At 35.2% G+C, this 12,723-nt stretch overlaps 1 protein-coding gene across 1 annotated transcript in view; it reads right to left on the reverse strand.

Annotated features, from left to right (window-relative positions):
* Positions 1-12,723, reverse strand: part of LOC129227487 (lambda-crystallin-like) — a 41,078-nt gene that overhangs the window by 16,119 nt on the left and 12,236 nt on the right. The window lies entirely within an intron of this gene.

The raw sequence follows: 12,723 nt of genomic DNA on the forward strand, positions 1-12,723 counted from the left end.
CATGTTTAAAATTTTATGTGTGTATAGAGTTTTTCCAAACTATTTTTGTATTGTGTGTTAACGTATCATGGCATAACATTTGCATTTATTTTTGAACAACAATGGAAAATATAAATAAAGTGAAACTTGGGGAACTCGACACGTGATAACTCAACTACCCCGGTAATTCGACATTTCTTTTTCTTATGGTTGACCCAATGAATTTTAATGGGCGAAAACCACTCTAACTAGACACACTTTTTCAGGAATCCCTATAAGTCGATATCCAATTGCTACTCTAGTCCAATTTTTGCTACCAACAATATTTCATATTGACCTTTTTTAAGAATTTTACGCTGCAGTTTCTTAGTCAGTCAATCCAATAAAGTATCAATGGGTGTCCTCTAGAGAAAGAAGGTGCATGTTTTTCAAACAAGTGTGAGCAGGACTTTTTATCTGATAGCAAGAAGCTTTTATCTCTTTTCAAAAATTATAGATTTATTCCCTAAGAATTATTCAAATAATATTAGTAATTTTATGATGTACTTGTCAAAAAAAAAAAAAAAAAAGAAAAGAAAAGAAAAGAAAATTCATTTATTAGAATCAACTTTCAAAATAAAAATGTTAAGCATGAGCAAGTAAGTGATACAGAAACTCATTAGGAATTAAAATTGTGGAACCTCATTAAGTGTGAATTCCGCTTAAGTTGACATGTTTTCATGTTCCCTTGGGATGTTGAGTTATCGAGGTTCTACCTACTTTGTTTTTCTACTTCCACAACCTGTCATTCTACTGAATGAGCAATAAGTTCCAATCTCATCTTGCACAGGGTTGACAAGTTTTTGCAGGGGGCAGAAAAAACCATGGAAAAAACCACGGTTTTTACCGCCCGGCAAAAATAGGTTTTTGCCAGTTTTTGCCAAAGTGGCAAAAATGAATATTGCGGTAATAACTTACGGACAGTTTTTTCTTTCTTTTTATATAAAAGTAAAAGCATGAAAAAATTTTGATAAAATTTTAATTTAAATACAGAATACTATAAAAGTATACTTAATCAAGATGCAACTATAAAATAAAAGAAATAAAAGTTGGCTCATTCTGAAAAAATAGTTTTAGCAAACATTTAAAATCTTAAGTTTTGCAATCCTAACATTTTTTTAAATTTTTTTTTTCACCTTATAAATTAGAGGTAACATGGAGAGACCTAACTAAAATATTAAAGTGCATAATTTATATTATATTGTCACTATTTCTTGATTAACAATATAATGCTACTTTATTTGCAATTAGGTTTTTGCTATTCTTTCCATTTTTGCCGTTTTCTACCATTTTTGCCATGGTTTTTTCCACTGTCCCGGCAAAAATACCTTTTTGCCGCCAAAAAACCCAACCCTGATCTTGCATGGTCCCTTAAAACTTGAACACAAATATCTCCTTGAGTTTTGGTAGCACAAATGTCGAGTTTCTTGTGTTAATAGAATTTTTCATTTGAGATTATTTACCCCAATATAAGTCAAGGTACCTAGACAGGGATCTGGCGAGAGGAAATTTGGGTCCTTTAACATACCTGTCACAAAAATCGGATCAACCAAAAAGGATGTTTTCGTGTCTGAGATGATTTTGGGATCTTTGTTTGAAAATGAAATTAGGGAAATCAGCTAAAACAACGATCTGTTAATTCTGCAAAAGAATATAAATTTTGAAATTTCCAATTATTATTTCATTTTTTACAAAAAAATGGATCCTGTGAAAAATCCTGGACAGAGCCTATATAAAAAGTCAAATTTTGTAATTGTTGACTCTTTTTTTTTTTGGCTTCCAACTTTTGATATCTTTACTCTGCATCTGATTTTGAACATTTTTACAATTGGAAGCAAGCATCTAGAACTAACGTTTGCGAAAATAGAGATCTTGCAGGTTAAACCGAACATCCTGTATATATTTGTATCAAATTCACTTGAAACTTAGTTTTCTACACAAAGTCTATTAGAATACACTTAAACAAGATTCTTTTTTTTTTCAGGTACTGTATATACTCGCCTATAAGTTGAGAAATTTAGCACAAAAAATTAGGTTAAAAGTTAGGGGGTCAACTTATACGCCGGGGTAGAATTTCCGAAATTTTTCCCCGAACATTTCTTGGGGAAAAAAAACCCACTCAAAACGCAAAGATTTTCGTGATTGTAGTTCAACCCTTTTAAGCAGATGCTATAGAAATAAATATTTATACATTCTGCTAAAATTTTACATGGTCTGACTGAAATAAAAGCAAAATAATCACAGTAAATAGCCAACTACGCCAAAAGTGCGGGAATCGCCGTATTCGTGAAATTTAGGTAGTTGCGAATTAATGCTCAATTTTTAAATAAAAATAATGAAATGTAGCTACAGCACAGAATTTTATTAATAATTATTCAAAATAAAAGCAACAATAAACAAAAATAGTAAGAGAAAAATCAAACCCTTTACAAAAATCAGGATCAGAGAAGTGAACCCTTTTTGTGCAAAAGAGTAATAAAATCGGATGTATTTTAACGTAAAATGTTTTATTACATTTCATTTTCATCCCTTCTAAAACATTTATATTCAAAATTAACAACAAAACATTCCCGATTTTTTCAGAAAGTAGGGGCGCGACTTTAATGTGGGTTTTCAATTTTTTCCCGATTTTCCTCCTAAAAGAAGGGGGCCGACTTATACTCGAGATCTAGGGTTAGACTGGCCATGTGGGCAAATGCCCGGTGTGCCGCTCTAAAAGGCAGCCATTAACTATTGTCTTCTTTCTTTTTCTTTTGCAGTATTTTTTCGTAGTTGACAAATGAAGAAGTTTTCCGCTTTTATTCTTCATAATCGTCTTCCGCTTTTTACTTCAATTTGGAAAATTTCTGGAAGTGCCCCCACCTCCCCAAATATAATCTAAAAATTTTTTTTATGATCTTCAATTTCAATGAAAATTCTGGGAGAGAGCCTCTGAATCAATGACAAATCCAGAAATTGTTCAAGGAGGTGGCAGTGGCGGATCACCGAATAGGCGCTAGCTGGGGCCTCCAGCAAAGCAAGGGGCCTCGGAGCCGCGTCACTTCCTAAAAGATGGAAAGTCAAAATTTTGAGTGGAAAATGCTCAAAACTGCTGGAAATTGACAGTTAGTAATGGATTTCAGGCGCGGGTTGATTGCTCTCAATAGGCCCCCCACCCCCTGCGTCTGCAGGAGCCCCAGGATTCAGTTGCCTTCGTTTGAATTTTTTTTGGGATAAAAAACTCTCTTTTGAGAATTTGCCATGGAAAGTCATAATTTTGAGTGAAAAATGCTCAAAACCCATGGAATTGACAGTTAGTCATGGATTTTAGGCGCGGGCTGATTGCTCCCAATATAGGGCCCACTGCGTCTAAAGGGGCCCCAGACTTCAGCTGCCTTTGTTTGAATTTTTCTGGGACAAAAACTCTCTTTCGAGAATTTGCCATGGAAAGTCAAAATTTTGAGTGGAAAATGCTCAAAACTGCTGGAAATTGACAGTTTGTCATGGATTTTAGTCGCGGGCTGGTTGCTCCCAATAGGGCCCCCTGCGTCTAAAGGGCCCCCAGACTTCAGTTGTCTTCGTTTGGATTTTTCTGGAAGAAAAAACTGCTTTTTTTTTTTTTTTTTTTTGTGGATATGCCTTGGAAAATCATAATTTTGAGTGGAAAATGCTCAAAACTACTGGAAATTGACAATTAGTCATGGATTTTAGATGCTGGCTGATTGCTCCCAATAATTCCCCCTGCATCTAAAGGGGCCCCAGGCTTCTGGTGGCTTTGTTTAAATTTTTCCAGAAGAGAAATTTTGGACAATTTTTTTTTTTTTTTTTTTGTATGTGTATAAGGTTTAAAGTTTCAAAATATATATTTGTTTCTTTCCTCCGGAAAACTTCATCTAGCATATTTCGCACTGTACCGTAACTCAGCACTTTTTCTGAGATAGGAGAATTCCCGCTTTTTTCTTCAAGGTCGTATTTTGTCCGTGAGAAAGTGGGGTGTTAGATAAGAAGTAACAAAAGGAAAGGCATTTTTATGGCACTAAGACAGGGGGGTTGGATTGACCTTGGAAAATCGCCGCGAGAACTTTTCTGTCCGGTACATTTCAATCCAATTCAGTAGTTCAGTCAGTGAGTGTTGTCTTGTAAGTGAAAACAGCCCTGGGATTTAGGTGAGCGATCACACTTTTTTTTCTCCAATGCGTTTTCCTTTTTGATCATAAGTTTAAAAACGAAATTGTTTCAAAAGAGTCGGGAAAAGTTCTTTTTGAGGCAATGCTCCTACGCAACATTCTTTTTACGATGCTGAATTTTTCCTGCTGCCGAGCAGGGCTGCGGAGTCAGAAGGAAAATGGTTGACTCCGACTCCCAGATTTTGAAACATCCGACTCCGACTGCGGCTTTTTTATTTTTTTAAATTTATTTTTTCAAATCCCTCTTATGGGAAGGGGGGAAAACTCCTAAATAGAGATTCAAATATTAATTCCTTTTTAATGAAATTTTCGCGTTGTATTTTATTGTAAACCTAAGATGCATACAACGTTAGAAATTCAATATGAAAATCAAATTATCCGATAGGTGCGATTTCTAAAGTAAGATTACTAAAAAGTCCCATTTTTTAAAAAAATGAAAAAGATTAATTTGCTCCCCTTTAATGTTTAACAGATGCTGATCAAATCATGTGTTTTCAATTTTTGAAAGCACTGAGAAGAGTGAGAGAAAGAGTTTTGAAAGAAAAAAAAACTTTTTTGCTAAGTCAAAAACTTTTATTGAGAGGTGGCGCCCCTCCCCCTCCCTCCCGGGTGGCACTCATCTGGTGGGTGACACCTCAACTTAATTTCAGAGTTTATAAAAATTGAGATTCTTTAATTCTGAAAAAATTCCCCAATAATAAATCTTAAATTTCATCTTAAAAATTTCAACAAAAATATTGCACTATATTGCAGAGAGAGGTCGTGTACATGTACGTCTGGAGCAAATTTTACACAAAATGCGGCGGTATACAGCTTTGTACGAATAGCTTTAACTAGATACCTACATTTCTTGGCTTTTTAATATTTTAATTGATGGCTTCAGAATGAACCTTAATATGAAGATTTTAGGATTAATTATAATTATTGAGTGTTGTAAGCAATAAATCATATACTAATTTTATTTTGTACTTTTCAGTGTTAACCAAGCTTTCTTAGATAAAATTTTTAGAATTAAAAAAAACATTTAGGGGGGGGGAGTGTTGTACCTTGGGGCACTGCTAATTTCTAAGAATCTATTTTTAGCAGCCATGTTTTTATAATCTCTAATAGTAACCTTTCACCCTAAATGGTGCCATAGTAAAAATCAGCATCAAAGGAGTAAAATTGACGATTTTGTGAGAGAAAGCGAATTTCATGACTCAAAAGTAAATATTTTCTTCTTTTTCATTTCATTTTCCGTCTTTGTATGTATTTGTAAATTTAGTCAACTGAATTTTATTCTGTTATAAAAGAGAAGTACTTTCATTAGTTTCTCATAAGCAAATTATTTATAGTGCTTCTAGATTGACCATCATGTTGGTTTTCATTAAATTGGTGATTGTACCTTAGGAAAGCCAAACATTTTGTACCTTAGGACACGTTCCAAGGTACAACATATGCATGATTCTTAATAATTAAGATATGTTTAGGAACATGGAACAATGTTCTAATCTTATATGTAGTCTTTTAAACAACTTTTTCTTTTCTGGTGCAAAATTGGTTCAAGTATAAAAAGGCTGTTTCCTGAATCATGAAGACTTTCCCATAGAACAACAGGATGTGTCCCAAGGTACAATAGAATGTTGAACTTTGGGGTAGCTTGGAAGTTATACTTTAAATGGCTGGCAACATTTTATTTTCAAATTGTCTGAATTAAAAAATATATATTCTATAGAAGTATGTTGGGCTATTTTAATGTGACTTTTAGATTTTAAATTTGATTCAAATAATTGACGTTAAAAATTAAAATATGAAAAGTGTTCCAAGGTACTACATTATCCCCTATATTTTATCGGATCTTTTGTATTTGTGCTTTCGTACCAACACTCTTTTGAATTTACCAAGCACCCTGAAAAGTTTCTCGACTTGCTCAAGCGATACATGCATTCCTTTTACTATTTTATAACAGAGATCGAGGTAAAAAATATATTATTTGTATTTCAAAGTAATTATTTAGAAAATGTTAGGCAACAAAATTGTTTGCTATCAGTTAAATTAAGTTAGAAAATAAGCAAACTAGGAGACGGCGTAGGTAGCTGTTACAGAAAATTCGATAAACAATCAAGCCAGTTGGTTGCCACAATGAGTTATTTTCTTATTAGTAGGTATTTATACATGTAATCAAATTAATTAGTAGTTAATTTTTCAAAAAATGCAAGGAGAGTCAGGAAAAATTAAAGAAAAAAAATGAAACCCGGAGTCGGAGTCGACATGTTTTCGAACGACTCCGACTCCTTTACCCTAAAATGAGCCCGATTCCGACTCCACAGCCCTGCCTCCGAGTTATGATTATTCCACAGCTGTCTTTTTTTGTTTGCAAGTTTCCCGTAAAAAAAAATGCTTTCTTGCGCACAAAAGTAAATTTTTATAGTTTGTTTTCAACTGTCGCGTAGGGTGTTTAAGTAGTTATATCATATTAAACCAAGATTTGTGTTCCTTGAATAGAAGACATGATTTTTCCTAACAGAAGTTTCTGATATTCGCTGATGTTTTTTTCCCACGTTTCTGAGTTAACGTAATGGTGTTGTTTCGATCAAGTTGATACATTGCGTTTAGATCTAGTTGAAACCGAATTATACTTAGGCTCACAAATTTTAATGGTTATTTTCTTTTTCCAGAAAGGCTTAGAAATGATCCCCCCCCCCTATACACACACACACACACACAAAAAAGAGCATCCAGGATTCGCATTTGAATTTCGACTTCTTGAATTCAAATTACGCTTTTTACAATCATGAATTGCGATAAGTACCTACACGTTGGGTTTCTTGTTTCTACAAATGGAAGATAATGGAAATGGTCAAGAACGTTACACCCGTCATATTATGACTTTGGATTTTCTAGAATTGGTAATACACATTAGCGGAGTACACGGGGGGGGGGGGGGGGGGGGGGGGGGGGGGGGAGAAGGGACAATTGTTGACCCGGGCCCGAGCCTGATGGGGGCCCAAATAGTAGGGGTAAATAATATGGAGGGGGCCCGTAAAAGTTTTATTAATGATGGGTCCCAAAATTTCTGTACACCCTCCTGGTAATACAAGACATATCCACAAAAAAGAAATGGTGATTCGGATGCGGTAATACAGATGAAGAATTAATAGCCCATATCGACCAGTAGGTACACTTATAATAAAGATTATTTGCTGCGTATAACGTTATGTATTTTTATTTCTTATCAATCTCAAAAGATGGGAATTAGTAATCTTTAAATTTTGTATTTAGATGAATTTTTGCTGTTTAATTTCATCTAGATAAGTTTTTTGTTCTGAAAAACTTAATTTTACGCAAAAAAAGCCTTTTTTAAATGCCTAGTCTGCTTGAGCTAAGCCTCAGACAGGGGCGGTATTTTCAGCATTTCGTTTGGGGGGTCGATTTTCTTGAACAGGATTTTTCTCAGTATGGTATAAAATACATATTGGTTAACAGGAAGTGATAATAAAATGGTTTTAATGTTAAGAATAATAAGGCAATTTTGATGTTAAGAGCGAGACACAAAAGTCATCTTTCAAATGACTGACCTGATTGAAACAGTCAAAAAACAATGGAAACAAGAAAGTTATGTTAAAAAACACATTTCCTTCAGATTCCTCTCTGTAAAATAACCAAGAAAACTTTTTAAATTGGGCTAGTATTTATTTTGCGTCATTAGTCGCACAATTCACAAAACAGTTCTTCTTCCCTCATGCTATAAATTTAACTTATAAATGTAATATTTTCTTTTTTGTTTTCTGTAACCGATCTACGTAATATTGAACTTAAGACCAATGATAAATGTATCTAATCAAATCCTGTCTCAATTCCTTGAGAAACTGAATTGATCATTTTGTTCGAAAATTACTAAGTTTCAATTGTCAATCCATGAATTATGATTAACGGATTGAAAGTTTTGTGATCGAGTGTAGCATTGTTCAAAAAAACACTCCACAATATAAGTACAGTAAACGAAAATTCAAACAAAGTCATACCTATCAAAATGACATCAGATTTCCTATCATTGAAAAAGTCGCTTTCCAGTAATTCGTCCAGGGGACTTTTATAGATTTAACTCTTGAATACCATCTTGTGTCACTCAGAGATTGTCAAGTAAAGAGCATCAAGATATATTTGTAGAGGTGAAAGTATTTTTTGATATAGGATGTTTTTCAAAAAGAGCATAGCTTTACAAAGAGTTTCTAAGAAAGCATATAATACATCGAGTTACTAAACTGTGTTTCTAGTACAAGGAGTCAATGAATACTTACTAGCTAAACATTAAAATATAACATGAGCATTAAAATTTATGTAAAATGACATGGAGTTTACGCGTAAAAATTGCGCAGTCTCAACACTGTACCGGCATCTCATACAAGATGCCCGATCATAACATAGACTACGCATTTTTGATATATTTAACCCATATGAAGAGACTACTTCTTTAGTTAAGGAAAATAATTATTCTAAATCAGTTTTTTCTGTTCTGAAAATGCAGGCAAATGATTTTATAAGTTATCTTAAATGAATTGACCATTTTTTTTATTATTCTGAGTGAAAAATTTGGGAGTGCAACCGCCCCTCTCACCCCCCTCCCTATTTGAAGCCCCTGGCCTCAGACGATTTGTAACTATGACTACGAAAATTTTGCGCTCTAAATAAATAATAAAAACAGCCATCGCCATGGTAATCTGAAAAATCAGAGCAACATCAACTTTGGTCAAGTAAATAATCAATAAACAATTCGTGATTGCTCAAAAAAAAAAAAAAAAAAAAAAAATTTTTTTGAATTTTTGGCATCTTGAATTCAAATTATGTTTTTCGCAATCACAAGCGTGTATGTTTGTGTAGGCGCATGTGTGTGGGTGCGTGTGTGTGTATGTATGCATGTGTGTGCGTGTTGTGTCAGCAGTGCTGTGTGTGTAGGCGTTCGTGTGTGTGTATGTAGACATATGTGTTTGTGTGCAGGCATGAGTGTGTGTATGTGTGTAGGAGTGTGTGTTTGTGTCTGTGCGCAGGCATGAGTGTGTAGGCGTGTGTGTGTATGCGTGTGTTTGTAGGACATGGACGCAACCTGGAGACGTTTTCGTAAGAGGAGCAGCATCGTGAGGCCGGTCGACGCGACGGTGGTGCTGGCAGAGATTGCTGGCGGAAAAATAAAATCAGCGTAACGCCAAAAACAGTCAAATGAGAACAATAAGCAATCGTGATTGCTCAAAAAAAAAAACCCCTCAAATGAATGAAATTACTCCAGAAATATTTGAAAGAGCGTAATTCGGAGAAGATAGCCATAATTTATTTACATTAACTAAATCAAATTTACTTTTAGCATCTCACTCGAACAAAATATTTTGTGAAAATCTTCTTTCAAAACAACCCTTAAAAACTTCATTTCGCTCATTACTTCAGCGCAACAGTTTATTCTTTTGTGTATCTACTTGACTCACGTTGAGTATAGTTAATAAATTTCGAGAAGAAATTTAAGATATTATTGTTGCGAATACATTATCTCTACAAAGGTTTGAAATCATTATTTAATAAGAAAATAGTGCTTGCATCCGATGAAATTTTGATTTGGTACGTAACCCTCGTAAAGAAAAATATAAAATAACAAATATAACAAAAATCAAAATGTAAAATGTGTCTAAACTATAACCGGTCTTGCCTATTAAGTTATCCTTTAAGTATGGATTTCATTATACTGTACAATTTTCAAGAAAGAAACAAAAGCAAATCTCTCACGAAGGTTTTCATCACATTTTAAATATCCCGTAAAGTTTGTCTACTGTTGTATTTTTGAAACTATACAGTTTCGAAAATTGGGAAGGGGGGGAGGAGGAATTGATCTCTATCTATTGTTTTGAAAAAAAAAATCAATTAAAGGCAGTCCCTGAGCTCCATCCCTTACCCTAACGTCAATAAATATAACCTATAATCGTGTTTTTAGGACTTCAATTTCAACAACTTTCAGCTGAGACCCCTGCACCCAGGACCGGATCTATAGATTTCGGACCTCCTACAACAAAATTTGTAGGGCCTCAGAGGCCAGCAGTGTATATTTGTAACGTTAATAAGTCTTAGAGTGCTAGATTTTTTCAGTTTTTTCTTCAATTTCTTGGGCCGTAAAAAAACCAGGTGCACCCCCGCACTACGGGGTCTGCGGGTGCGCAGATCCGGACCTGCCTGCAGCTGCACCTTTGTGCCCCCTAACATCATCAAAGAAAGTCTAAAACTGCGTTTTTAAAACTACGAGTTCAAAATTTTTCCCGGGGGAGAATTCTCCCCCGGACCCCCCTCTCTTTTTCCTCTCTCTTTTTTTCTGGGCCAAATGAAAAAAAACCTCCCGCCCCTAAGATTATTTTTCTCTCTGGTTGCGCCACTGAATGATGCGCATTGAAAAACAGGGTGTTAGCATAAAATATTATTTTATTTTATTTAGTTTTTATTCTCGGTCCACAGCCGATAATTTAAAGAAAATAATCTAAAGTTAAGTGTACCTACTTTAAGCCCAGTCTGGTAAAAGTAGAACCTGTCAACTAGTTGGTGCTAACACTTCAATCGACGATTCCCCCACGCCATAATTAATGGCGACTGTTTACTGAAACCATCGGAGATTGCATGTCTCGATGTGTCGATTCAGAAAAGTTGAGTTGTCACCTGATCGACTCGAATTAATTCCACTTGTTGACCGCACGTGCTATGGAGAGGAGTACGAATATTCGCGGTAGTGGAATATGCAAATGAGTGATGGTCGAAGTAGAAGTTAGTGGGGTGACGTCATCGAGGCATGGAATCTCATTGGTTGATAAAACATACATATTGTGGCGAGTGGCAGCAAGCGATCACGCTACGCTCTCGTTTTTCTTCTTTCAACGATCCCCAGTGGTTGGTTCTGAACGTGAAGCCTAGTCCGGCTCACGTGTAGGGGGGTTTTTCCCCGCGATGCTAGCGGGGGTTTTTGTGGTATGTGATGTTTAATATTCCAAGTCCTGGAATTAGTGAATCCAGGTGAAGAACCTGTTGTGTTGTGTCCGGCCAATTAAAATGTCGGGGATGTGAGTTCCACGTGTCTACCTGTGATGTTCACCGATCTACGAATTGTGTAATGGTGCTTTTCATTCGGACATTCCTGAAGTGTGATTCGGCGGACCTTTTGTGAGTTTTCTACCTGATCCTTCGGAGTGGCAAGTGACTGCATCGACATCTTGGTGACATTTTTCTTTATATTTTGGAACCACTTTTGTTATGATATTTTGGGGGTGTATTTTATGGGGATGTTATTCTAGTCATATTTAATAAATGTACTTTTCTGAAACATGTTTTTTGCTTGTCTCCAACTTGACATTACACGGCCAGTTAATGTTGGCTTAGTTTAAATATCTTAACTTCTGGATTTTAAACTTAACTTTAATTTATGCCAACAAAGTGGTAGCAGAGCTCGGTCGAATGTCATTTTGGTTGGAGACAAATTTGCAAAAGTTTTCAGAATAATGGAAAGGGACTATCGAAACATTAAGAAACTTAACTCCTGCAATTGGGCAACATGGTCGAAAAATATGAAAATGGTACTGATAGAAAGAGATTTATGGGAATTAACCCAAACAAAATTAGATGAAGGTATTTCGGCAGAAATAAAGAAACGGAGGGGCCAAGCAGTGGCGATTATTTACCTCAACATAGAGGATGAGTTAAAACAACTAATAGATGATTTAGACGATCCATATGCTGTATGGACGTCATTGAAATTGAATTTTGAACCTCCGTCTTTAGCCCGTGTTGCCGGATTGTGGGAGGAGTTTTTTTCTAGCAGAATTAATGAAAAGGAAACTATTGGAATGTTCGCGGCTCGATTGAAGTGTTTGCTCCGACAGTTGGAGGAGAATGGCTATAAAATGGATGAGAAATTAAAGGGATTTCAACTAATACGTAGTTTAGATCAAAATTTTAGGGGAATAGTACAAAATATTTATAGATGGGATGAAAGTAAATTTAACTTTTCAAATGTTTTGGATGAACTTTTAGCAGAAGAGGGGAGATTAAAATTTTTAGGAAATGAAAATTTTGGAAATAGTAGTTCAAGTGTTAATGCTTTTTCAGTTCAGAATAAACACCAGACTGGGCGGAAAGTTGAAAATGTAAATAAAGTTGAAACGAGAGTTTGCTTCACATGTGGGAAAAAGGGGCATATTTCGGCTCGGTGTTGGAGCAGAAAACCAACTAATCAAAATAAAGGTAATCGTAATTTTGTCAAACAAAGTAATCCCCCTAAGGCTGGAATGTTTTGCACCATCAGTAAAATATCAGGAGTGCAGGCCAACAACACAAATTTGAAGGAGGAAATACCAGTATTTTTACTGGATACAGGTGCCACGGCACATTTCTGTAAAGATAGGGACTTGTTTTGTGAATTGAGGCCTGTTAAAAATACAAAAATGGAAGTAGCTGTGGGCAATGTAAATAGTCAAGTCGAGGGGGTAGGGAAAATTGTTTTCGAAATTAAAACAGATGGTAAGCTAGTAACCATCACATT

Source organism: Uloborus diversus, chromosome 8 (assembly GCF_026930045.1).
Source record: "Uloborus diversus isolate 005 chromosome 8, Udiv.v.3.1, whole genome shotgun sequence".
NCBI lineage: Eukaryota > Metazoa > Arthropoda > Arachnida > Araneae > Uloboridae > Uloborus > Uloborus diversus.